Source organism: Ambystoma mexicanum, chromosome 13 (assembly GCF_040938575.1).
Source record: "Ambystoma mexicanum isolate Mex_15411 chromosome 13, UKY_AmexF1_1, whole genome shotgun sequence".
Classification (NCBI taxonomy): Eukaryota; Metazoa; Chordata; class Amphibia; order Caudata; family Ambystomatidae; genus Ambystoma; species Ambystoma mexicanum.
In genome coordinates, this window is record NC_090938.1 from 176067634 (window position 1) to 176093855 (window position 26222).

Consider the following 26222-nt stretch of genomic DNA (forward strand, 5'->3'; position numbering starts at 1 on the left):
GGGGTAGTGGTGGAGGGGAGGGAGTGCTAGTGGGTGGTGTCACAACTTGAGTGGGCTGCCTGGGGGTAGTGGCAGAGGTCAGGGGTGTGGGGAGCAGGGTGGTCTGTCAGGGTGCTGCCTGGGGGTAGTGGGAGAGGTGAGGGGGGCTGGTGGGTGGTGTCAGCACTTGAGTGGGTTGACTGGGTAGTGATAGAGATGGGGTGGCTGGCAGTTGGTGTCAGAAATTGAGGGGGCTGACTGGGGTAGTGGCGGAGGTGAGGGGGGCTGGTGGGTGATGGCAGGACTTGAGGGGGCTGACGGGTTGTGGCAGTGGTGAGGGGGGGCTGGTGGCTGTGCCAGGACTTGAGGGGTCTGACTGGGGTAGTGTAGGAGGTGATGGGGGCTGTTGGGTGGTGTCAGGACTTGAGGGGCTGACTGGGGTAGTGGCAGAGGTGAGGGGGGCTGGTGGGCAGTGTGAGGACTTGAGGGGGTTGACTGAGGTAGTGCCAGAGGTGTGGGGGGCTGGTGGATGGTGCTTGGACTTGAGGGTGCTGATGTGCAGTAGGGGTATATGCCGGTATATTGAGTGCCTTGGGAGTAGGGGGAGGGTTAGCCGATATTTAAGTGGGAGCTTGCACGGTTTTGCAGGGGTGCAGCTTTGACTTACGAGGGAGCTTGTGTGTTTTTGCAAGGGTGCAGCTTTGACTTATGAAGGAGCTTGTGCGTTTTCGGAGGGGTGCAGTCTTGACTAACGAGGGTGCCCGTGCGTTTTCCCAGGGGTCCAGCCTTGACTTATGAGGGGACTCACATGTTTTTGCAGGGGTACAGTCTTGACTTACGAGGGGGCTCGCACGTTTTCACAGAGGTTCAGCCTTGACTTACGAGGGACCTTGCGTGGTTTCGCACGAGTGCAGCCTTGACTTACGAGAGAGATTGGGCGGTTTTGCACAGGTGCAGCCTTGTCTTACGAGGGAGCTTGCACTCTTTTGCAAGGGTGCTGGATGGTGGATCTGGGTGGACACAGAGGTATGTGCAAAGGTTGGTCTATGACTATGTTTTTGGTTTGCTTGAGGGGGTGTTGTGGGCGTCCACGTGCAGCTCGGTTTTCTTAGCGAGTTGGCTTGCTTTGCGATTTTGATTCCATGAATACACAGACCGCGCATTGGAAAATGTGCACGTCGGCCCATGCAGAGTCGTTTTTGGCACAGGAGCTTTGCGGGTTCAATGCATACTTTTCTGTCAATCAGGCCATCAGACTATCTGCAGGGCTGACTCAGCCCTTGATTCTTATGGGGTTGCTAAATTTATTACCATTAAATTGGGTGATAAGCAGGAATCTGGCATGAATTGCTGTATAAAAGATGTATTCTTTTATTTTAAAAAGGAATAATACTTTACAACTACATCATTTGTGTTATATTATTTACAATAACACACTTGTATAATATAGCAACAACCAATTGGGCCTTAATGATATGCCCCGGTGCCATTACCACCCGATCTGGTGGGCTGGATCAGGTGATAATGCTCTAGCACCCCAGATTTTTAATTCAGGATGCTGATAGCTATGTATTTGGTTCGAATCATTGGTTCGCCTACTCGCGTTGTTCCGCTCATTCAAACAGAATACTTACCTAAAATGGCCACCTTGGAGATAGAAGGCAGGGTTCTATGAGGAGCCAGGGAAGCAGGAGGGCAGAGGTGCCACTGCCACCAGAGCAAGCAAATCAGTACTGTGGGGAGGGAAAGGAGTGACGACTGAAGGGGATTTGGGAGAAGATGGTGGAGGGAGTGTTTGAGCTCTGAGCTTGCTCGGAACGTGGGCTTCGATTGAGGGGTTCAGTCCATGATCCGAGCAAGCTGATTTGCTACGCCCACACCCCTCCCCCTGGGTACTAATAATTATTTACTCACCATAAATATCACGCGTTGTCTGTGTCACTTTCGATTGTGCTTCTTATGGGCTTGAAGGACGGCTTGTGGGAACTATCAAATAACTTGAATGTATTAAGTACATTTTAACACCCCTTTCACCCCCTGTTTAGTGAAATTGGGTTGCCTAAAATCCTCTCTGTGCAAAGTTGAATTTAGGAGTTTACCTATTAGCCCGCCTTGGTTGAATTTAGAAATGCGCCTAATATCTTCTCTGTGCAAAGCTGAATTTTAGAAGGGTGCCTAATAGCGTGCCCTGGTTGAATTTAGAAGTGTGCCTGATAGCGTGCCCTGGTTTACCTTAGAAGTGTGCCCATTAGAGCGCCTTAGTTGAATATCATCACGGTGCAAATTTAAATTTGGTTGCCTAATATCATCCCCATTGCAAAGTTGTTTTGGTTGCCTATTATCCTCTTTCTGCAAAGCTGAATATAGAAGTGTGCCTATTTATCCTCTTTGTGTAAAGTTGAAGTTAGAAGTGTGCCTAATAGCGTGCCTTGGCTGATTTTAGAAGTGTGCCTAATATCCTCTCGGTACAAAGTTGATTCTAGTAGTGTATATAACAACACCACTCTGGCATAGTGGAATTTGACAGTGTCCCTAATAACGTCACTGTGCCAAAGTCTAGAAAGTCTGCCCTATATCGGGTGAACGGGTGAAGTGGGTGCCCTATATCGGGTGAAGTATGTGGATGGAACGGGTGAAGTATGTGGATGGAACGGGTGAAGATGACGTATATGGATGGATGAGGCATGGAGTAAGGATAACATGGGTGGAACGAATGAAAGGAGCAGTGTGAAGATGACGTATGTGTATGGATGATGCATGGAGAAAGGATAACGTGGGTAGAACGAATGAAAGGAGTGCATAAAATGGTGGAGTGCATAAAATGGTTGAAGTACATGGAATGGATGGGAGTGCATGGAACGGATGGGAGAGCATGGAACGGATGGGAGTGCATGGAACGGATGGGAGTGCATGGAACGGATGGGAGTGCATGGAACGGATGGGAGTTCATGGAACGGGTTAGAGTGCATGGAACGGATTGGAGTGCATGGAACGGATTGGAGTGCACAGAACGGCATGGCGTACATGGAATGGTTTGGAGGGCATGGAACGTCTGAAAGAGCATTGAAAGGAACAGTCTGAGTGCTTGAAACAGTCGTAATGCCCAGAACAGTCGGAGTACATGGAACGGATGAAGTTCATGGAACTATTGGAGTGGGCGAGATCTCAAGCACCTAGAGTAAACCACCATATTCACATCTCCATGCTTACTCTCTTCTTTACACCACCACTCAAATAGAACACAGCGATACTATGACACCATTCGGTATAGTTGTTCTCATACCAACATCTGCCTCATACTCCGCATCACTCTAACTAAACTCTGCTGGTTACACCCCCCCCCAGCCAGGCGTTCTCCTCAGGCCTAACGCAGCTACATTCAGTCTGGATAAATCCTGCCAGAACGAACACATGCTCTTGACCTCTCAACCACTACACCTATCGCTAAGAAACAGCTATTACACAAATGCCACACCAGCTGCACACATATCCGGTGCTCACACGCACCTTTGACTCTCTCTACTCTCTCTACTGACTTGAACTTCGGTTCCCAAGGGCGTTCAACCTACCAGCGCCTTCAGACCATACCAATGGTACATAAGGCGCTATATAAATGCAAAGTAACATAACATAACCACTAAAAACCTCAACTTTTCCACAATGGATCTGGGGCTGGTGTTGGGAGCATATGTCACTCAAAGACAATGGAGAATTGAGCGACGTGTGGCTGGATTTAACATGAACTTTACTGGTTGGTGCATAATATTGTTTTGAATTAAATTTCTATGTTATTTTGTGACAACACACTAAAATTGCATGCAGCATTGTAATTGTAATTGTTTATTTGTACAGCGCATATACACAAGTGAAAGGCTTTAAAGCATTTTAAGGCAGGAAGGGAGCGAGGGAATGCAGTAGCCATTCTTTTGCCTTGAAGTTTCAGAATGATCTAACAAAAAAGTAACAAGAGGACTAGGCCATAGAAAAAAAGCATCGAAAAAAAAGCATCAGATGCATTTTTTTGAATGTTAAAGCGTTTAGTTTAATTATAATGGCTTGTAAAGGTTAAAAGAAAGGGGGGAACCCCCCATTAAAAAAAAAAGAAAAATGCTTTCAATGCTTTTTGTTCGATGCATTTATTTCTATGGTATGGCACTCGACGGTTTGGCATTCGATGCAATGACTAGGAACCATTTCTCCTAGTGCAAGTGCATGAAGTGTAACAGGCTTAAATGTAAATGCTTGCAAAGTGCACTGGGTGAGATAAAGGTTCACTTGCCCTCTGAGTTTAATACAAATAAATGCATTAATGTTAGCGCGTAACTAATTACCAATTGAAAATAGAAACAACGCACATAGCAAGCGGAATGCATGGTACCCGTCAGCAACTCGCCATTGCTACAGGATGTAGAGCTCCTTGGGATTTTTTTTAGATTTTTTTCCTACACTAAGGCAAAATAAATCACAGAAATAGGATTTCAGTGCAACAATCAGCCTTGGTTTACATCATCCAAAGGAGGTCATAAAATGAGGCCTCATCAGAATAATTGAATAACACTCCCAGTATATAGGGACCTTCATTGCATCATTTTGTGGCAAGAAAAGAGGAAATATTGAGGCACAGATATGCTCATTTTACCACTTTTATGCTTTATTAAAATAGCGTTAGTTGACATGAATTCGAACAGTTGTTTTTTTTTATTTATGGGGTCTCCCCATGCTTCCCTCCTGGTCACCCCAAACCTCCCCCACCCGCTCCCTCACCTCCCTACTCCCCTAACCCTACACCGAGTGGAGTAACTTTGCTGAAAATGTTGGGTGGAAGGGCTTCATCTAAATGAAAGGGGGCCCTGCTAAATGAGTGGGACACAATGGTGTGCCAGAAAAGTTGTGGGGGACAAACACCCTGGTACCCCCCTAAAATTACGTCCATGCCTACCCAAATGCGGGCCACTGGGCCGGCTCTTGCTCGGTCCGAGATACGGCATCGGATGTCGGGCCGGATCTCGGACCCGGCCTGCCTCAGCCCTGACCAGGCTATTACCAAGTCGCCAACGTCGTCGAGGGAAGCTGCCGGCACGATGGCCTAATCTGCGCTGTCCTCCTTTCTCCAGCCATCACTCGCGCGTTTCCTCGTCACGTTTGCTCGGCCCGTTTCCTTTCTCCTGAGAGGGCCACCACGGGAATCAATGGGCCATGACTATCACTGGGGTGGGGGCCATCACTGTTGAAAGCAGGCTTCCTACATGCTGGGCACACTGTTGTTTTCCAAATGTGCATGTTACACTTTCATAGAAAACAAAGTCATTTCCAAACTCAAAAATGCTGCTTGCATTCAAAGTTCACTAGTTTTCTTTGAAACGTTTTTTTTTTGTCAGACTACCACACCAATACTCTGTAATTTGTGTGCCCCTTGCTTTATCACAGGTTATATTCGTATTTATTGTATTTAAGGCGCTTTACAGTTTAACAACAAGAATACATCAAACATGGAACAGTAGAAGCAACAATATACATGAATCACACCAAAAAACAGTATGTAGAACAATTTGCATATGAGAAGGAGGAGAAGAGGAGGGAGATGGGGAAGGAAGGATGAGGGAGAGAGATTAGGGAGTAAAGTAAGTAGTAGGAATAGAGGTCATAGGAAAGAAGGGGGGAAGATGAAGAAAACTAAGATGGGGTGAGAGAGAGAGAGAGAGAGAGAGAGAGAGAGAGAGAGAGAGAGAGAGAGAGAGGAAAAAAGGGGAATAGGGTGTCAGGGAGGGGAATGAAGAAGGAGTGATTTCAAGGAGGAACGGAATGAAGAATAGGTAGGGATGGAGCGGATAGAAAGAGGCAGGGAGTTCAAGTGTAAAGGGGCAAGGAGCTGAAAGGAGCAGAAACGAGAAGAGGCACAAGGGGAGGGGGGAACAGAAAGTAAGAAGAGATCAGCGGAGTGAAGGATGCGAGAGGGAGTGTGGAATGATATGCTTGTCAAACTGGTTAATCACAAATAAATGCTTCTGTTGTGCTGACAGTTATTGAGAAATTCAACTGTGGGTTCATGGGTGCCAACTTTTGATTTTCACTACACGGGAGGAAATACCCCCCACCTCCGCCCAAAATATAAGCAAGCAGCCTGTCCCATCCCCAGTCCAAAACATCGACCAGCCCAACCCATCCCTTGATCAAACCCATTTTACAATTGAACAGCACTTGTTTTTTTAATAAGGAATTGCAAAAAGTCACACGTTTTGAAAATATATAATATCTCCGCAACGGTCTGTCAACCTGCTGAGCTACCCTGGTAGCCTTCTACTGTAGAGCGGGTCTACGGATCCCCAATGCATTACCAGCGTTACCTTGGGTGCACCCCTGAAGTAGACGTGATTTAAAGTGGAATGATGTACAGTTAAGGCAGCGTTTTCAGAAGTTTTGCAACACAGTTGAAAATTACAAATGTGTTTTTGCTGGCATAACAATCTGCTCTAAGCTGGATGGTGCTTTTAATTTCAGGCAACGCAAATAACAAAATGGCACCCAAATAATGTCTTTAAAGATGGCACAAGATGCAACCAAACTAAAAACCAATGGGAGTGCAGCAGTTATTTTTTAAAAACTGGCATCCTTCGATGTTTATTCAAATAAATCTAGCAATGTACACATTTGTATGAGCCTGGAGGCCATGGCAAGCAGGCCCGGGGCAGTCTGGGTACTGCTGTGGTGGGCCCTGCACGCACTCCCGTGTCCCCCACGTCAGAACACACGCTCTGCAGGGGACGCAACGCAAGTGAGACGGTCAGCGGGGAGGCCAGGGCTCACACAAGACCGGGCTTGTAGAGCTCTGCCCTGGGCGTGGGTCCCCAGCGGAGGATGGGCTGAGACTTGGCCGGGCATGTCCCGGCACACAGTCCTGGCTTGCCTCGGGAGCAGGGCGACGGGCTGTGCACGGGATCCGCAGAGTACACTGCGCGCCTGCTGACACCACCGCGCCGGGGCATGCCCGAGCAAATCCCACACATGTTTATTTCAACCATGTCTGTGCTCCACGTTAAGGGGAATAAAAAGTCGCGTGGCCACTAGGGTTTAAAATAATTCTGCCGCGTCATGTTTAATATAAAGCCTGGTAAATAGCTGCACGCTGAGCACTGAGAATGCGCCCTTTTTCACAACTCGCGAGCAGTTTAAGACGGGTCTCGTCGCAGACGAATGATGCTCACAATTTTAACATAATAAAAACATGCGCAATTTTCTATTAAGGTAAATGCACGATTAAGGAATGTAGTATAGCGTACAGTTTATCACCCTTGCAAAATGATTGTGTATGAGTTTGCACTCATAATAATATCAGGTTGTATGTAGCGCTTCATGCCAGATTCTAGGCTTTATATTACGCTGGTAAGATAGCTCAGTGGGTTGAGCGCTCGCTGCTGTGATCACAGCGTGATCTGCAGGTCACCCGGCAAAGCCAACTCAGCCGTTCATCCTTCCGAGGTCGATAAATGAGTACCAATTTCGGTTGGGTGATATTGTACGTAAATATGTGCTCTGTAAAGCGCTTTGGATAAAGGCGCTATATCAATAACACATGATTATCACATCATTATATTATGGCTGCCTAGACCAAGGGAGGGGGCCATTACCGGGGGATAATGACCCACCCACAAGTGATACATTGGTTGGGGTCATTGTCCCACGTGATAACGCCCTAATTACTTACCGGTAATCTTTATTAGGCCTTGTGCTAATCTAAAACCTCTGAAAATGCTTTCACTTTATGACAGAGAACTGTTAAACCCGTTCCAGTTCCACTAAGTTTGCAATTAAAATGCCAAACATGTGAAGACAATCTCGTTTTTTAAAAGTATTACAAAATAGAGGTCAATTTAATTGTATCAATTGAAAAGGAGTGTGGGAGCCCCCTACTGAGAGCGAACGTGGGTCAAACACCCTCTTCTATGGCATTTCTTCCACTCAGGATGGTCTGTGCTCACTGCACCCTTCATAGAGGAGAAATATCTATTTGCATATCAGTCTTTGTCCCACACACAAGGGCATTCCAGCTCCGAAATGCCAGGCAAATCTCTGAACAAGATTACCATCAATATCCCTAGGCACATGTTTCGGCCTAGTCGTCGGGCCTCCTCAGTGAGGTGATGCTGAGCCGCTCTAAGGCACAGTGAGCAATTGTATCAATATCAATACTTTCTACTCTACTACCACAACTCCCAAACCTATATTGCTATCACCGGCACGCGTTAATAGCCGTACAGACCGCGGTAGGGTTCAACATCTCCACGTTCTTTTCTTTCCCTTGTCACAATACTTACTCTATGAGGGCTATCCGCCTTGAAACAGAACCCTTTGAACCAAACGTTTTCTTTTCTTTTGCCAGTCCCCCTCATAGTCATAGTCCCATGATATAAAGCATCTGACCCTCGCACCAACCTCACGTTTCCCTTTGTTTCGTGATTGTTCCTGAGGTTTAGATCCCGCTGCTGGGCATTGTGAGTCTAAGAATGCTGCTCTATGATTGGCTCCTCAGTGCCTGCTAGGCTTGGGCTTTGTGGGGCAGGGTAGCCGAAGGCCTGGTGAAAAATGGGGCATTCTGCTGTGCTGAACATCAGGGAGCCCGACTTGAGGGTGCCTGCAGAAGGCCAAACGCTGGCTTCTTGCCGCCAGAAAACGTTGACCCCGCTGCTGGGCTTTGTGGGCCTATGTTTGCTGCTTCGTGTTCCCCCCAGAGTCCCTACTGGGCTTGGACTTCGGGAGGGGAGGGCAGCCTCAGGCCTGCAGAGTGTGACGCGCCCCCCCGCAGTCTCTGTTGGCCCAGGTTTGAGTGTGTCTGCGGATATCTCTCCCTGGGCCCGCAAGGCCCTGGGATTAAGCAGCGGAAGTCAGTGGAGCGCTGCATGGGGTTGCGTGCCTCCGAGATGCCTCTCCAAGGAGCCTTGAGGTCATAGTAGGAGAGAGTCAGACTGCGCCAACGTGTTGTTCGCTATATCACATTTACGTGGCTGCTAATTAATGCCCCTGAGAAAAAGTTGCTGTTTTTTGTGGAGACATTATTACATTGAACATGCTGGGGACACCCCTGCAAGCCCCGTTTAAAAAAAGTGGGACTTGGGGACATCCCCGCAACCTGTCCCCCCACATAATTTCACCATAAATAATGTCGCCAATTGGTTTTCCCTTGCGACGTTATGTATGGGAACATTATGTACAGGGACATTATTACCTGACACCACTAATCTGCCTGCTGCTTCCCCAGTCTCAGCTTTGCAACCAACAAAGCTGCTTGAAGAGTCGAGCTGGACTTCCCAGCCTCTTGGTGGCGCTTCTCCTGTTGCGGTAGTGGCAACTTGAGAATGTCAAAGGCGATGAGCGACATTTTGGGATTCCTCTCGCACCACAGTAGACAGGTTGGCGGTGCGGCTTTCACGTTTACATGCGCCGGTCAAACATTTCTTATTGTTTGTATGTGACTGCTGATGATATCTAACCGTGAAATGTTCTTTTACACTATTCTACAGGAATTGTTGGAGCAAGGGTTTCAGGCTAGCCGTTTTATACCACCTGCTCACACACGCCCCTTGGTTTGGGTGGAGCAGCTGCGGAGACCAAGTTGGACCCCCTGCAGAGTAAATAGTGGGTGGCACTAGGCCGTGTTTCAAGTGATAGGACGGGCTTTGATGCTAAGTGTGGACAGAGGCGTAGATATGGAAGTGCCTAAGCGGGCAGGGGCCACCCAAAATTAGTAAATGCACATTCAGTGGAACTGTATGGGCATTTATAGATTGTAATCGGGAGGGTGGATAGCTCAGGGGCAACACGCTCCCCTTGGAAGCAAGATGACACAGAGCAACACAGGTTCGATCCCCGGGTCCGCACTTAGAAACTTCTGGGTAGTAAGCGCGTTATAAATAACCAATTGCAATTAATATCACTGCGGTGGGCTCGACTACCCTAGCTTCAGGCCCCACTTGTTAGTAGACAATCCTGGCTATGCCTCGGAGTGTGCATTACAGTTTATGGGGTTGTATGGATGTATGTATTTTATCTTATATAGCGCCGATAGCCTGCAGGCATCAGGGCGCTTAAACAAGACAAACCCTTACTGCCTATCAGCCTCAAGGAACCGAAATAAGAGATACCCAGGAGGACTACGGACTGCTATCTTATCTGACTAGGTAAGTCTTAAGATGTTTTCTGAATACCGAGTGGCTGCGTTCCATTCTCAGAAGCTCTGGCAGATGATTCCACAGCTGAGCTGCCAACACCACAAACGATCTTCCCAACCCTGACTTATGTTTGTACTTGGGGATGGTCAGAAGGCTCTGACCTTCGGAACAAAGCTGTCTGGATGTGCATGTAGAACCAGGCTATTCTTTAAATAGCTAGGGGCTTTACCATACAGGCATCTGTGCACCAGTGCCCGAGATTTAAACTTTACTCTCGCCTCCACTCTAAGCCAGTGGAGGGATATTCTGTCCTTGGTTACGTGATCTCTTCTCTTCAGACTTTTGACCAGCCTAATAGCATCGTTCTGAATGACTTGGCATCTATCCAAGTCCTTGGCAGATGCCCCGATCAGTAGGGCATTTCCGTAATCTAGCCGAGACAGCACAATGGCTCTAGCAATAGTAGCCATGTTACCTTCATTCAAAAAAGGTCTGATGGCCTTCATGAGCCGTAAATAGTATGCTGTATTTTTTTTTTGTATGCTAATTTTTTGCAAGTAGTTAGTCTGTGCTTCAGAGTCGACAGCCGAGTTCACCATCAGGCCGAGGGTTTTGACCTGAAAGGATACTGCAATACTAGCTTCCTTAATATGGAAGGACTCAAAGTCTGTTCCAAGTTTGGCTAGCTGGCGACTGGAGCCGAACAGCATCAGTTCGGTTTTAGTGTCATTAAGACACATCCAGTTGGATTGCATCCATTCATCTATCAGCCTATAGACTTTGTCGATCTTAATACTGTCTGCACTGTGCGTGCCCTCAAGCTCAATAATAAGCTGCGTGTAATCTGCGTAGTTAGTGAAAAACACCGCGGTTTCCACCAAATACTACACAGAGTACGCATGTAGATGTTGAAGAGCATGGGTGATAAACTAGCATCCTGTGGTACACCAAATATGATGGAACTAGGGTCAGAGAAACTACTTCCCCAGTGTATTCTAGCATGGCGGAACGATAGAAATGATACCAGCCACTTAATTGCCAGATCAGAACAACCAACATTATCTCTCAGTGCTTTAATTGATAGCTGATGGTCAACCAGATCAAAAGCAGCACTTAAGTCTAACAGCAATAATATTCCTACTTTGCCTTTGTCCACCAGACTCAGCATGTGATTCTGGAGGTCCAACATGGCCGTCTCTGTGCTTTGTGATGCTCTAAAACCGGACTGTTGTTGATGTAGAATCGAGTGTTCTTCCACATAATTTTGCAATTGTTGTGTTGCAATTTTGTCCAGGATTTTAAGAACAAAATTAGAGTTTGTAATAAGACGGAGATTGGCTGGGTCCTTAGGGTCCAATCCAGGTTTTTTAACCAGCCGGGTGATGGTGACCTTCTTGAGCTCCTTGGGGTCCAATCCCTCCTCAAAAGAGGCATTAACTATTTTCAAAAGGATGGGGGCAAACATGTCCTTGTGTTGGAGGGTAGCACATTTTCTGTACAGGATGTTGGTTTCATGTGGCACAGCACCTCTAGCAGCTCCGCTTCAGTAATGGGATGAAACATGAAGATATCTTCCCTAGGACAATGCTTCTCCCCTTCAGGAAATGTTGTCTGCTTTGATGTTAGTCTGGCTTTAATAATGTTTTGTCTAACTTTCTCAATTTTGGCTAAGAAAGCCTTCTGAACGGTATTACAGTCTGCCTTTGTAGGCAGAAATGGTGGAGTGAGATTCTTGGGTTTCTCAATGCTCTTTAGGATATCAAATAGTTTATTAGTCTTATTGGCAGCTTTTTCGATTTCAACATTAAAGAAATTGGCTTTCGCTGTTTTTATCATTTCTTTGTACTTCATGTTTTCATGCTTCCAATTAGCCTTGTTTTCAGTGGCTTATCTTGTCTCCACATCCTTTCAAGGGCCCTTTTTTTCACTTTAATAGACTGAAGTTCTGCCGAGAACCATTTCTGGTTATGATTATCTTTCCTAACCAGCTTCCTTTTAAGTGGCGCCACTTCCTCAACTAGCTCTAGAAAGTACAAGGAATATTTTTCTAACAGCGTTGCACAATTATTTTCCTCCTGGAAGGAGGACAAGATTTTGTCAAGGCATGGCTGAAGTTGTGTTTGATTCAGGTTTTTTGAAATTTCTGCTGTCCACCCGGACCTGCGGATTGTGTTGAGGTGGGGGTAAAAGCAATTTTAGATCCAGAGAGATCACATAGTGATCACTCCAGATGCAAGGTACAGTATTGCATTTCTGTGACAGAATGTCATAGGCGAGCAACCAGTCCAATTGGTTCCCTTGTGGGGTTGTGGGTTACTCATTAATAATATGGAAATTAAGATTATTTAATGCTTTTTCTAACATGATAGCTTCTTTGTCCTTCTTATTCCAGCACCAATAATTAAAATCCCCAACCACTAAGGTCGACACATTAGTGGATCTCAGACTGGCCAGTTGTGAACAGAGATCATTAGGGAATTCAGAGACCAGAGACGGCGGTCTATATAATACAATAAGATTAAAACAGTTGTTAGGAGAGAAAGCCAGCTTCAATTGGATGGCTTCGCATCCGCTACAACTGAAATTGCCTTGAACATTTTTTAGATTTTTCTTAGCAATAATTGCCACACTGTGAAAACAAAATCAAAATATCAAGGCTGAGTACCCCAAAAGGAAATACACCGAACACGGGTTACGAAGGAACATACAAAGTACTTTATTTTATACTGAATCCAGTTACAAAAACAGAGCAAAATCAGATAGCTATCGGCCCTCAGTACAACACAACAAACTCCAGCGTGGTTCAGTGTGTTCAGTGAGAGAGGCTATACGTTAGAATGCATTGGCTTTTTATACACTTTGTGAGCACGATGTCCAGCCCCCCTTCGGGTTAATATTCCACTTAATACATCACCGATCTAGGGTTCATGCCAAGTCTCGAACAACCACATATAACTGGTTCGCTTTTAATACATGTATCAACAAACTTACACAGCAACTGTGTATTCTGTGATTTTCCATGTTAGTCTTCATAAACATTAATACAATGTGGTTAAACAAGTGTTCTATGTTCAGTATTTGAATACATTGTTTTTATAGTATACTCGTGGATTAGTTTCTTTACACGAGTAATCCCTTACACACTGGTCAACGAAGGACAAGGTCTCAATTCATGACCTTAGCAAGTGGCCTGCAGGCATGTTACATATTAGCTACGTACAGAGGTCAAGACGGCCATGTTGTATTTTGGAATGACATTGTCCACCATTTTAACTCAGAGGGTGACTTTTACAAAGTGAATCCTAAAATGGGGGATTGACCTAAAATGGCGGCTTACATTGATTTTAAGGTCAGCACCTTGCAACACGGATTCCTTTGCAAGCGACTTTCGAGCAGCTTGGCGTAGGCCAATATACATATATTTATTGCAATAGGAGGCACGATATAATTTCTCTTTTGACAAACCCTCCTTTTGGCCTATGCCAAGTGCTAAAACTACTTTGGATCTCCTTGCAAATAACTCCATGCATCATCGTCCATGCACCCTGAATCACTGTCGGAAATATCTATTGCCATTAGGTCATTTGCTAAAATTTCTTTCAACACATATTCTTTGGAAGTTTTATCTGCGGCATACACTTTATGTCCTATCGAACGTTTCGCTTGTGCGCAACATCCCCTTAGCATCGAACACATACCAGGTAGACACTGAATACAGCAACAAAGAAACAACAGGATTCCCAAAATAATCAGCAAGACAGAAAGTACCTTCCCACCCCAAGATCGCAAGAAGTCCCAGAACCAAGCGCTAAGATCCCAGTTTCCCTCGGGAACATGTACTTCTGAACTAAGGACATGCAGATTCTGTATTGCCTTGAAGATAGTTGGGGAGGAATCTGGTACGAAAAAACAGCAAGCGGACACCACTAATTTACACACACCACCATGTTCAGCTAGACCGACATCTAATGCCATCCGGTTTTGAAGTCTTATCGCCTTCTGTTCTAACGTCAAATTATAGAGTATGTCCGTGGTCCGGTTGACGGTTCTCTCCAGTACTCTCGCTAGTTTTCTAATGTCTTCTGAATTCGCTATCTGCCCCCAAAATGGCACAACTGATTTTGCTATGTCTCCCAAGATTTATGCTGGGGTGTCACCATTCTCGTCCTGCCGTGGACGAGCCTTTGAAACTTCTTTTGTACTAGCTATAAACACCCCAAGTAACAGGATCCCTAAATAACAGGTTCCCTGCCAATCCCTGGGCAACCATGGGAATGCTACATTACCGCAGACAAAGTAGACAGGTTCGCCTACATGCAAAGGTCTGTTTTCCCCAGTCATATTTGCAACGTTGGCACAACCTAGAAAATCTCCCATTGACTGAGTTCCATTCCTCTGTATGCAAAAAGAAACTGAATCAGGGCTATGATTAACAGTGTAAGAAGGAGGCATGGCATGCTTATTGCCTATTGGAGCCATCTTAAAGGAAATCAAAGATTGGAAGGGACGAGACAGTCTGTCAGAAGGCCTAATAGAAGCAACGTTAGGTTTACTCCTGTTTGCAAAAAGCGAGCATCCCAGGGGAGTCAAAACACGTTTCTCAAAACTATTCAAATTGGTGCCATCAAAGTTCCCTGAGACGCTATCATTCCACTGGCCAAAGAACAGTGCTCTAAGAGAAGCATAGCAAGCAGTTGTTAAAGGTAAAGGATGAATATACCAACCTAGCCCCTTATCCCCATGTTGTGGTAAATGTTGGCAGACCCAACAGTTAGACTTATTACAAATGGCATGCGTAGCATTCATGATAAGTAGTAGAGTGTCATTGTGGTACCTTTGTCTATGGTGAGAGTCCCTATGGGATAGAGTATACAAATGTACAAAGGGAGTAGGAACAATAGGTGTACTTTAGCGGTAGCGGTAGCAGGCATTGTAGTCTTCAGACGAATACCCCAATGTTCGTTGCTGGTGACCTCCCGGTCGAACGACTTCTTAGTCCTTCCACAACCCTAGCCAAAAGAATCCCCTTTCTCAAATCTGGGCAAAAACAAGCCCTCAATGATCCTTTTCTTCTTCGAATGCACAGCCGAACTGTCTGTAAGTCTATGAGATGCACAGCAAAACCGTGTCGTAAGTCTATTTTCTTGGACGCAGATTGTACCTTACTTTTCCCGGTACTGATTGATCCGGAAACAATATGTCGTCACTTCCTAGTGGAAGCAACGTGTCAGAAGCAGGTGAAGATGCCGAATTTGAAATAGCAGTTTCCGGATGCAATACATTTGGAGAGTGTGGAGACAAAATGGCAGCTTCCCCAAGCCTCACGGGCTCAGAGAGATTCTCCGACACACTCTCAGTGCTACATACTGCTTTGGGATCATTGGTTGCAGTATCAGCGAGGGGTTCTGTTTGTTCTGTAACGTGTGGCACAGGGTGTGGAAGTTTCTTGACGTGTGATGCGTGGATCCAGTTCTTTCTCCCAGAGACCCGCACCGCTGTCTGGGTGGCCAACAGGACCTGGATCGGCCCACGCCAGCGAGGCGCAAGGCAGGAAGAGCGGTCGAATGCTTTGACGAGAACCCAGCTTCCAGGCCGTGTACTATGGCCCGGGCCCTCGTATCGCACAGGTAAAGCTTCTCGTACCTGGTGATAAATCAAATACAGGTTTTTAGTAAACTGGCTGCAATAATCTGAAAGTAATACATTTTCAACATTTCTCAATGAATTGCATTTAGGAAGGTTCCAAATATTGGCAGGTCTCCCCATTACCACCTCAAATGGAGAGAGCCCAGTCTTAGTTTGAGGGGTTGTACGCATGGATAACAACACGATCGGTAAGGCGTCTGGCCATTTTAGTTTGGTGCCGGCACACGTTTTAGCGAGCTTGTTCTTAATGATACCATTGTGTCTTTCTACTAGTCCGGCGCTCTGAGCATGTCTGGCCGAATGGAACCGTTTGTCAATTAGTAACGCCGTACATATCTGCAGAATTACAGCAGCGACAAAATGTGGACCATTGTCCGACCAGATAACTCTTGGTAGCCCGAACCGCCGGAAGTATTCCCTTAACATGATTTTTGCAGTAGTCATGGCTGTAGCATCTTTAACAGGGAAAGCCTCAACCCGTTTACTAAAAGCGCAGATAACCACCAGCACATATTTTTTATTGTCACATCGTTCCATTTCAATAAAGTCAAAGTGGATCACTTCGAAGGGGACAGAGGGTGGCCCAAAACTTCTTCTTGGAGTTACTGTCCCCTTTCCCACTTTGTGTTGTAGGCAAATCATGCAATCCTGGACGTAGCGCTGGGCAATTTTCGATATGTTGTCATTTACCCAAACTTTCTCTAACATTTTTGTCATCTTCTGGGCACATACATGCGTAGGACCATGGGCCATGATGACCATCATCAATACATACGCGTCAGGGAGTAGCCATTTCCCTTCCGCCATATCCACCCAACACCCGTCATCATCAAATTTTCCCAAGCCTTCAGCCCACCTTTTAGATTCTTCTAACGTGGCACCAGCTTGGATATCCCGTACAGACCCAACACCCTCATCCATTGCATAAGCATTTACAGTCTGCCTTGAAACGTACATCTCCGTAAGGCGATCGGTAGCAGTTTGTCTAGCTATCTGAGCAGCGAAAGCATTCCCTTTCCCTATATCATCTGTAACATTTCAATGTGCTGCACATTTCATAACTGCTAATTGAGTAGGGAGTGCAAGCGCTGAGAGTAGTTGTACTATTAGGGAGCCATGTTGGATTTTGGTGCCATGTGAAGTTAGGAACCCTCTCTTTGACCAAAGTCTCCCAAAGTTGTGAACCACCCCAAAGGCATACTGACTATCAGTATATATATATTTACTGCAAGCCCTTCGGAAAGTTCACAAGCTCGGGTCAATGCTATAATCTCTGCGGCCTGCGCAGAATTATGCGTGATTCTCTTAGTTTCCACAACCGTGCTTAATGTAGTGATTGCATAAGCAGCTGTGGATGTACCATCCGGAAGTTTTAAGCAGGAGCCATCACAAAACAGTTCTTCTTGCGGATTATCCAAAGGAGTGTCTTTCAAATAAATTCTACCCTTTGTCTCTTGTTCGGTCGTATACAGACAGTCATGTGACTCTTCATCGTCGCAAGTAGTATCTTGCGGGAAAGGTAGAAGTTCAGCCGGATTAAGAACACAACACCTCTTAATTTGAATGTGAGGAGCAAACAAGATCAATTCATATCTTGTCAACCGTGCAGAAGTGAGGTGTTGTGTTTGAGTTCAGTTCAGTAGAACATCTACAGAGTGAGGCACCATCAGGGTTAGATTATGGCCTAGGACCATTCCCTCACTCTGTTTCACAGACGCAGCAGCAGCAGCGACAGCTCGCAAACATCTTGGCAAAGCGCATGCTACAGGATCAAGGGCGGAAGAAATGTAACCGCACGGCCTATTCTTCCCTTCATGTTCCTGCGTTAATACAGCCAAAGCACATCCATCACATTCATTCACAAACAACACAAAGGCCTTTTCATAGTTTGGTGTGCCCAAAACTGGTGCAGAGCATAATGCAGTCTTAAGCAAGTCAAACGATTGCTGGTGTTCTGCGTTCCATGGCAATGGTGAAGAAATGCCCTTCTTCGTCAAAGCCAACATCGGTTTGATCACTAGTGAAACATTTGGGATCCACAACCTACAGTAAGAAGCCATACCTATCAAGGCCCTAACTTCCTTCTGTGTATTTGGGACAGACATGCCGAAATGTGTTTTATTCTTTCAGGTGTCAATCTTCTTCCCTCCTTTAACAGGAGATAGCCTAAATAGGCGACCTCCTGCCAACAATATTGACATTTTTTAAGCGAAGCTTTGTGACCATGCTTAGCTAGATGGATAGGCAATAACACAGTGCCCTCCTTACAGGTGCTCTCAGAGTCAGCAGCTAAAAGCAAGTCATCAACGTACTGAAGCAATGTACAGGTAGAGGGCAATTCAAGGGTATCAAGTTGTTCTTTCAAAGTCCTACTATAAATGCTAGGACTCTCTGTGTACCCTTGAGGTGCACAAGTAAATGTGAACAAGCGTCCCCCTAAGGTGAACGCGAACAAGTATCTACTATCCTTGTGTATAGGAATACTAAATAAAGCATTCTTTAGATCCACTACACTAAAGTAAGTAGCTGTAGCTGGAATCATAGTTAGGATTGTCGTTACATCAGGCACAATTGGAAATTGTGGATCCACGACTTTATTAATGGCACGTAAATCAATTATGAAACGGAATTGAATTGCATTATCGCCTTTCTTGTACACGGGTAAAATCGGACTACTACACAAACTTCCTGAAATTTCTTCAATCACCCCGCGATGCACAAAATCGGAAACAATGCATTTCAAAGCTTGCTCGCCCTCAACTGAAATCTTATACTGGGGAATGCGTGGCAGCTCAATTCCATGTTTCAAAACTATCTTAATAGGTTCAATCTGTAAAACACCAACATCATTGTCATCAACAGCCCACAAGCTCTCTGGTACATTAATTAATTCTGGCGGCAAAGGTCTACTCAAGAATTGCGAGACAGAAAATTGCTGTGGTGAAATCGTCAAGCGCACTCCATCAGAAGAACAATAAATCACTGCATTTAATTCTTTTAACAGATTCAACCCCAGCAAGTTCTCTCCACAATTCGAAGTCAACAGAAATGGACAGTGGTCCGTAAAAGGACCCAAAGAAATAGGTACCGGCAAAGAAACTGGACAAACAACTGGTGTGCCAGAAAACCCTACAGAAACATTGGTTTGCCCTGACAGTGGAATGTTTGGAACCCGTGAATGATCAATGGAACACTTCTGTGCTCCAGTGTCTATCAAAAACTGATGTTTCCTATTTCCCACCATCATTTCAACGTAGGGACCTTTCTGATTGACGGGAATAGGTGTAGGTTCCAAACCCTGCTTCAGGCAATCCTAACGAAACAGAATGTCATCAAAAGGAAGCTCTTCAGATAAATATGCAGCGGAAGGATGATCAAATATGTTCCTGGTGTCCATAATCGACATATGATTATCCTGCGAGAAAGGTTGCTGAGGATCCTGTGTAAACTGACCTCTACCAGGGCCACCTACACCCGGGCGACCACTGGATCGTCTTCCCATATTTCCGAATGTGTTATTCGACCTTTGTCAAAGGACGGGGCATTGTGCACGCCAATGACCCTCTTGGCGACAATAGGCGCACTGGTTAATGTTCACAGGACCCAAGGGCATATTCCCTTGCGGGACATACTGACCTCTAATCTGAGAACTACCCCCTCTGGGGCCTCTAACAATTTGCTGCAATAGCACTTTAGTTTTCAAATCACCTTTTCGTTTTTCAACTCTATCTTTTTCATCTTCCATCGGCAAGAGGTGAGCTGCAGTCCCTTTAGCGACCCTCCTGGGCCACGCTGTACTTGTTTTTTTAGGCCTGCGTGTGCCCCAGTGCCCGAGTGCAGCCCATCTCCCAGCCCCCTCCCCTGCCTCCATTTCCCCGCTCGTTTGCTTCCTCCCGCCTCCCAACCCTTCCACCTCCCCTGATTGGACCATCTGAGGGCCAGTTCCTGGGAGCTACTCAGCGCGAGCACCCTGCTGGTGCCCACTTCCATCGGCAAGAGGTGAGCTGCAGTCCCTTTAGCGACCCTCCTGGGCCACGCTGTACTTGTTTTTTTAGGCCTGCGTGTGCCCTAGTGCCCGTGTGCAGCTCATCTCCCAGCCCCCTCCCCTGCCTCCATTTCCCCGTTTGTGTGCTTTTTCCCGCCTCCCCAACCCGCCCATCCCCGCTCTGATTGGGCCTCGAGCCCTTCATCACTGGTCCTCCCAGGGCAGCCTCGGCTAAGGTCCCCGAGGCCAAGGGCGGCTCCAACAGAGGCGGCTCCAGGAAGTGTCAGCAGGCGTCCGCAGGGGAAGCCAGTGACCAGCCGTCAACCAGCAACTACAAGGACCCGTAAGGTAGGTGGGTTTGGGTTGGGGAGAGGTACAACTCTACCCTAGATACCTGACCACTAGGCAAACCAATGTAATCACCGCCCATTGTCCCAAACTGCATTGATAGCAGGGCCCCTGTGCCCAAATTGCACTGTATGATCCCCACTGCATTGTCAGGCCTCTTTCCCACTATACAGGTGTCTCAAACTTAGCCCAAGTTGCATTGTGTGATCCCAGACTGCATTGTTAGGCCTCTCTCCCAATTCACGGGTGTCTCAAACGTAGCAGGGCCCCGTGCCCAAATTGCATTGTGCGATCCCAAACTGCATTGTTAGGCCTCTCTCCCACTTCACAGGTGTCTCAAACGTAGCAGGGCCCCATGCCCAAATTGCATTGTGCGATCCCAAAACTGCATTGTTAGGCCTCTCTCCCACTATACGGGTGTCTCAAACGTAGCAGGACCTCTGTGCCCAAATTGCATTGTGTTATCCCAAAACTGCATTGTTAGGCCTCTTTCCCACTATACAGGTGTCTCAAACTTAGCAGGGCCTCCATGCCCAAATTACATTGTGTTATCCCAAAAATGCATTGTTAGGCCTCTTTCCCACTATACAGGTGTCTCAAACTTAGCAGGGCCTCCTTGCCCAAATTGCATTGTGTTATCCCAAAACTGCATTGTTAGGCCTCTCTCCCACTAAACGTGTGTCTCAAACGTAGTATGGCCCCGTGCCCAAATTGCATTGTGCGATCCCAAAACTGCATTGTTAAGCCTCTCTCCCACTATACGGGTGTCTCAAACGTAGCAGGGCCTTGTGCCCAAAATGCATTGTGTTATCCCAAAACTGCATTGTTAGGCCTCTTTCCCACTATACAGGTGTCTCAAACGTAGCAGGGCCTCCATGCCCAAATTGCATTGCGTTATCCCAAAACTGCATTGTTAGGCCTCTTTCCCACTATACAGGTGTCCCAAACTTAGCAGGGCCTCTGTGCCCAAATTGCACTGTGTGATCCCAAACTGCATTGATAGCAGGGCCCCTGTGCCCAATTTGCATTGTGTGAGCCCAAACTGCATTGTTAGGCCTCTCTCCCACTATACAGATGTCTCAAACTTAGCCCAAATTGCATTGTGTTATCCCAAAACTGCATTGTTAGGCCTCTCTCCCACTATACGGGTGTCTCAAACTTAGCAGGGCCTCCGTGCCCAAATTGCATTGTGTTATCCCAAACTGCGTTGTTGGGCCTCTCTCCCACTATACGGGTGTCTCAAACTTAGCCCAAATTGCATTGTGTGATCCCAAACTGCATTGTTAGGCCTCTCTCCCACTTCACAGGTGTCTCAAACGTAGCAGGGCCCCGTGCCCAAATTGCATTGTGTTATCACAAAACTGCATTGATAGCAGGTCTCCTGTGCCCAAATTACATTGTGTAATCCCAAACTGAACTGATAGCAGGGCCCCTGTGCCCAAATTGCATTATGTTAGATCCCCAACTGCATTGTTAGGCCTCTCTCCCACTATACAGGCATCTCAAACTTGATTAGCCTCTCTCCCACTTCACAGGTATCTCAAATCTAGCTCACTCCCACATTTAGCAAACTCCTGAGCGTGACAGAAACCACCGGCGAATTACGGTGGTGGGTCACTCTGACTAGGGCCTCTCGCATCACAAGGCGAAAGTCCAAGCTACGCCCGTCCAAGCCACCCTCCAACCAGCTGATACCCTACCCAACACGCACAGCCTGCTCACCTCTATGAACCACGCTCAAGGGGACGGACAGTAAAAGAGAGCCACCGATAACACCCAACTTAATAACCCTTACCAACCCCCTACCCCTCCTAGCACAGCGACTGAACGAGTCGTCGACTCCAGCCGGAATACCACCCATAGACGGAGCCAACTAGTAGCGGACACCCCTCACCAGCCACTACAACCCAAGACACCTGGTCCAAAGCGGGACCAACTAGACGTAACCAAAACAAAGACTAAACAACTCTCAATCCTACAATGCCGCGCAAACAACCAATTCCGAGAAAAAGACGAAGAGACGAAAGAACAAACACGCCAGAACAGCAACCTAGAACAACCATAGACTGGACCCCCACAGGCAGGAACACAAACCGAAGGAACTCTGAGAGAAGAGAAAAATCCCTCTACCTAACTCCGTACCTCACAGACAACTGGCCACCACAGCAATCCACCCCAACATTGGAAGCAGCAACTTCAATCAACCAAAAACAAGCAAGTAGAAGGATGACCAAAACAAACAACATACAGACGATCGTCCCAATAACCCCCTACATCACCAAAGCAAGAGGAATTTCCAATCAACAACCACTACCCCCGGAAGACAAACCCGACGAAAACACAAAAAACCCAAGACAAAACCTAGAACTCTTCGAAGACACTGACACCCCAAACCCTGCAGCCCACCAAGTGACCGACCAACAAGGAAACCTCAACACCGAGCGGAAGACAACCTCGACAAAATCCAAACCAAACAACACCTCCAAACTTCACTGCAATCTAATAAAAGCAAACTCCATGTAAAAAAACTCAACAGAGATCCTCGACCTACTGGACGACAACTGCATTGACATCCTGTTCATCACAGAAACATGGCTGGACGACAACTACAAAATCACACTCCAAAGCTGCCTTCCGACAGACTTCAAATGCCTACAAATAAACAGAAAAAACAAAAAAGGAGGAGGCATCGCCATAGCATTCAAAGAACACCAGAAAATAAAAACTGACGAACCCCTCAACATCCTCAACTGCGAAACCATGGTAATTCACCTAACAGCGAGCCCAAAAACCAACATCACATTCATCCTGGTATACAGACGACCAACATATGATGCAACATTCGTCGATATCTTCATAGAAGCCATCACCAATTTAGCCATCAACCACGAACACCTAATCATCCTGGGGGCTTCAACATCTGGTTCGAAGACAGCCACGCCAACTCCCAAAACTCACTAATTGAACAACTCAGCACCATGAAACTACGACAACTAGTCAAAGGAGCAACACACTCGGCAGGTCACACCCTAGATGCAATTTTCACCAAAGATAAACTCATCACCACGGCACCTCTGCTACAAATACTATGCAGCGACCATCTCATCATCCCATTCGTGATCACTCTGCCTACCCAAGCCTACATCCAACACTTGAAGCTCACAACCACCACCAAAAGAAACTGGAAACACGTCAAAAAAACAACCTAATAGAACAACTGGGATTAACAAAACCCTCAACTACCGAACTGGAGCTAGCTGACCTAGACGGCAAAACAGAAATACTGCACAAATGGATCGCAGATACAATAGACAAGATTGCCCCAGAAAAACCGTTCACCCCGTCAAAAAAAAGAACAATGGCAAAATGATTCACCCCACTATTAAACAACATGAAAAAGGAAAACAGAAAGATGGAATTGGAATGGAGGAAAGAATACAACCCAGGAAAAAAAACACTATACCAGAAACAAATCTGTGCATACAAGAATGAAATTCAAAAGGCAAAGAAAAGACATTACGGTGACAGAATCAACAATGCCACCAACACACAAAAAGAAATGTTTGGCATCATTGAAGAAATGAAAAACCCACCAGGCTGTGATAACACCCCAAACCCTCAGGAAAACTATGCAACGACCTGGCAGATCACTTCAAAAAAAAAATCAACGACATCCGTCAAACCATACAAAAGCGACCAACCAACCACATCATACAACCCAACGAACCCAACTCGGAACCACAACACAAACTCCGAAGCTTTCCTGAAATATCAGCAGAGGCATTCGCAATGCTGGTTAAACGAAGCAAGAAAGCAGGATCACCCATGGACCCATGTCCCCCAGACATCTACAAATCAATCCTCGTGCAAGGATCGCCAGCAGAACACTACAGAAACCTTCTAAATCTAACTCTATCAACAGGGACTGTACCGAAGATCTTCAAATCAGCATACATCAAGCCACTCTTAAAAAACACAAGTGGCGACGTAGATGACCTTTCCAACTACAGGCCGATCTCTAACATCCCCTACCCAGCAAAACCTCTAGAAACCTACGTATATAAACTAACCCAAGAACACGTAGAAAAACACCACCTGCTGGACCAAGCTCAAATCGGTTTCAGACCAGCGAGAGGAATGGAAACAGCACTACTATCCATCTGGGACGACCTCAAAACTAACGCAGACTCAAACACTACTTCAGCCCTTATTCTGCTCGACCTCTCCGCAGCCTTTGACACTGTTAGCCACGACACCCTGACCAAAAGACTAGAAAACATAGGCATAACAGACACAGCACTACGCTGGACCAAATCATTCCTAACAGACAGAACAGAAACCGTATGGATAAAACCTTTCAAATCCACTCCACGAGTTAACGACTGTGGAGTACCACAAGGATCCTCACTATCTCCACTATATTTCAACATCTACCAGACCCCGGTCATCAGAATCTTCAAAAAATACAACGTTACATGTTACAACTATGCAGATGACACTCAGATCATCTACAAAATCAAAGACACTGATGCCGACCATTCAACCCTTACCGACTGTCTAAAAGAAGTCTTCGACTGGATGGATGACAACAACCTGAAAATCAACCCAGGAAAGACAGAAATCATGTTCGTATCCAAAGACCAAGAGAACGAAACCACCATCCCATGGCCTACGGAAATGGGAAACGCACCAACACCATCGAAGGTAGTAAAAAATCTGGGAGTCCTAATGGAAAACAACCTAACCCTGGAGCCACAGATAAATGCAACAGTGAAGAAATGCTTTTTCCTCCTCCGGACGGCAAGAAGAATTCTACCTTTCCTCTCGTTCACGCACAAAACACTCACTATCGTCGGCCTAATCATGTCTAAAATAGACTATGCAAACAGCCTCTACCTCGGAATACCTGAATACCTCCTGAGGAAACTGCAACGGTTCCAAAATGCAGCAGCAAGACTACTCCTCAAACTATCCAGGAGAGATCGCATCACTCCTGCCCTAAAAACCCTACACTGGCTCCCAGTTAAACATTGCATCATCTTCAAAACAATGTGCATAACGCAGAGGGCAATCAGCGGACAAGGAGCAGAATTCCTACAAAAGAAAATAACAGTCTACTAACCAACGAGACCCCTCCGATTGAGCAACGAAATCTGCCTGGAACTCAAACCATACCTCAAGAAAAAACTTGGAGGCACCTCCTTCTACCACTTAGCCGCAAAAACCTGGAACAACATCCCAAAGGAAATAAGAAACACTGAAGATCACCTAAAATTCAGGAAATCACTAAAAACCTGGCTCTACAACACCGCAGACTAAACCGGAAAAAGGAAACTGGTAAAAAGGATAACTAAACCGGAAAGACACGGACATTCCTGACCGGGTAGAATAAAGCCCACGGCAGCTGGACGGGTGACATCGGATAGACAGGAACACAGGCGGCACGCACGGAGACTGAGTCAACTAACCCAGACAATCCCACCAACACTCTCGCCCGCCCTGTAACTTAACTACTGCCAGGTACCACGTTGGTGTGGAATTATCGAGACATTGGCAATCTACCCACTACCGGAGGGGTTGTCATTAGCAGATGCACTGGCCACTAGAGTCTAAATGGAGGATAAGGGGAGCCATGAGAGAGCATGTTAAACGCAGGGACTAGAGGAGTATGGAACCTGTATGCCAGTCAGACCCAGATCAGGACAGAGCCGCAACAGGGGAGACTATGCAAGCCGAACGCTTCAATTCAGGATAGAGACGCAAACTAACCAACACTATTAACAATTTCCCTTTCTGCATACACCTCTCAAATTCCAAACCAAACACAACCAAAACCTACAGCACAACAAACCGCACAAACTTCACTACATTGCAACAACAAAACAAAAACACACATAGCCTTGCACAACAGTAAACGACGACTACCGGCCGCAAACACCCCAGGCCAAGCCAACGGACCCACCCGGGCTGAGGCCGCCAACAGCACATCACTGCTCTCGTGCACTTTTCCTGCTTCCTCCCACTAACTCAACCTCCCCTCCTCTTTCAGAGCTGCCAGAGCGCCAAGGGACCACTACGGTGGTGATAGTGCGCGGTACAAA